This window comes from Nanorana parkeri, unplaced genomic scaffold (assembly GCF_000935625.1).
Source record: "Nanorana parkeri isolate BGI_ZX_2015 unplaced genomic scaffold, ASM93562v1 scaffold1867, whole genome shotgun sequence".
NCBI classification, from domain to species: domain Eukaryota; kingdom Metazoa; phylum Chordata; class Amphibia; order Anura; family Dicroglossidae; genus Nanorana; species Nanorana parkeri.
Window position 1 is genome coordinate 51,484 of NW_017308135.1, and position 2,632 is coordinate 54,115.

Here is a 2,632-nt window from a genome sequence, read left to right on the forward strand (position 1 = left end):
CGCTTCACTTCTCCTCCGATCCCCGCTGCTTCTGCCCATACAGGCGGAGTTGAGCAGCGGGGTTCCGAGAGGAAGCTGCAGGCTGTGCCGCCCCTCTGTGTATGGCTGAGCAGCAGAGCAAACACTGGAGCCATCAGCTGATGACTTCAGTGTTTGTAAATAACCTGGGACACATATTTACATCACTTCCTGTTCATTAATGAGTTTCTGAATGGGTAGTAGCACTCTGTACAAAGTCTTCTCCCCATTCAGAAACTGGTTGATAGTGAATATTTTCTGAATGAATGGGAAGCCTCTGTACTTTCCATTAATTTACAACAGAGTCTGCAGATATTTAAAAGGGAAATATCAGGGGTCTGTTTAGATCCCTAATATTTCCCGAAGCCCCTCCAACAGTAAAAAAAAACAATTTTAATAATAATAAAAAAAAATTAAAAACACATCCTGGAGGTGGGGTGCATGACATCACATGACGCCGCACATGTGTGGCATTGGGTGATATCACACGCCTGTTGGGAGGGGGGGCCACATTTTTTGTTCTTTTGTTCTTTGTTCTGCAAAAAGAGCTAGCTACGGCTCTGTCCTGAAGAACCGGCTGAAATACGCATAATGTATGGCCAGTTTTAGAGCAGACACCACAAGAGGTCTGCCATTACCTTTACTTATCAAAATAGTATTTTCTGTGTGTTAGTCTGGAATAACTGCCATGGTAGAAAAGGCACACAAATGTTGTTAAAGTGACACCTTTTAGTGCAACTCCTAAAAGTTATCACAATTGTATTGTGCCTTCTCTACCTCTATAATGATCAGGAAGACAACTCTGATTGGACGGTGGGAGTGTTAGCCAAGCCATGAAAGCAGAGAAAGTCAGGCCAATAACAAAGTGCAACAAAGTCAGAGAGGAGCACAGAAGATACCTGACTAAGGGACTCACGCACAAGGCCGTCTGTGGCCACACTATGTAAATTCATGTGTATTTTCCCCGTCATGCAGCCTCAGGTGCTGCGTACTGCTTCCTATAGAAGTCAGTGAGCAGGTAGACACATGCACTACTTTTATTCACTGCACCACAATCCACAGTATTGCTGTACTGCGCATTGCACGGCAGCCAGGGGTGCCATTCAAATGAATGGCACGGCAACGCACCTAGCACATGGTAACGCATGGTATGTGCGTTGTGAAATAGCGTTAATCGCATGGTAGCGTGTGATTAACGCAAAGCTATGGTGTGAATGTGCCCTAATACCTAAGTAATAGAGACTATGGACAGTGCTCAAATGACAGTGCTTCAGTCGCTTCCTGCTGATGCGGCTTAAATTAGAGCTGTGGGTAACCCTGCAAACACCGCCCGGTGCGATTTAAAAATTGACTGAGCCAGGGGGAAAATGATCAGCCAGACAGTGACTGCATCCTATCGAATGTGGTCACTGTTCGGGTATTCCAGCAGCAGCTGAAAGCAGAGATTCCTCCATACGTGCTGTTTAGCGTGGTTGGGGTAATCGGTGGATAAAATGTAGACGTGTAAGGCTCACCTAAAGGCTAATTCCACCTTTTAGACCATGTTTCATGTTACATCCATACTTAGGGTGTAACATGTAACAAAGTCACAGTCCGCAGCCCGCCACCCACAAACCACACTCATCTCTTACCATATAGTGGGGTTCTTCTCCCAACTGGATCTTGTCTATGTTTTATCTTAGCAAGGAACCGCACACAGCCACGTCATTCATTCACAGATCCATTTATACAGATCGGTAAATGAAAATACTACAGGGGCGCCCTGAGGTCAGGTGTCATCCAGAGATGATTCCACTGTGATGTCATCGCGCATGCGCGGTCATCGTTTTGATACCTGCCGTCGGCCATCTTGGTGATGGACGCCGGCAGAAAGAGGAGTGGATGTTCACCCGGCAGGATAAGGTATCCCGCGGGGTCCCCTCCTCTCTCTCTTGCAACTGTCGGACTCTTGGTCCATAAGTGCCCTACTTTTCAGAGGGGGTGACACCAAAATGACTGTCAGTCATGTGGTGTCACCCCTCCAATGGTGTCACCCGGGTGTGGGCCACACCCTCTGCACCCCCCTTGTGACGCCACTGCATGTCCTGTCTGCCACCGCGGCAAAGGGACTTGTAGATATCAATAGACTGCAAATACAATGAAGTCCATTGATAACTTCCTCCAGCCCAGTAACTGAAAGTCCATAGCTTGTTATGGACAGGGGCAAGAGGAACAGTCTGCAGAAGCCAGAGCATTTCACCCACAATCCACTGATCATGATTCCCATGCTTCCCAATGTATAAAATTAAGAAATGCACATTTGGTTTTTAATCAATGTGTGTGCATTCAACTCCAGTTACAACAAGCATGTAAACTGAGCAATTCATGGTGAAGTCAGAGCTCCTGATCCCTGGTACATGGGCCTTGTTCAAGTCTCCGTAGAACATGTTACTTTTTATATGCATATAGAAACAGCTTGGCATTGGGAAACAGCACTACGAAGGCAATGGCCAGCCCCCAGTGTCACATGACCAGCCTCAGTCATGTGACACTGAACTGAAACAAAGTATTTACACACTGATTCACAGAAACAGCATCATAAAAGGGACCGAACCGTGTTTTTCTGGAATTATCG

The 2,632-nt window shown here is 46.5% G+C and overlaps 1 protein-coding gene across 2 annotated transcripts in view; it reads right to left on the reverse strand.

Moving 5' to 3' along the window:
• ARSB (arylsulfatase B) overlaps positions 1-2,632 on the reverse strand; it is a 24,055-nt gene that overhangs the window by 20,747 nt on the left and 676 nt on the right. The gene's annotated exons all lie outside the window — the stretch shown is intronic.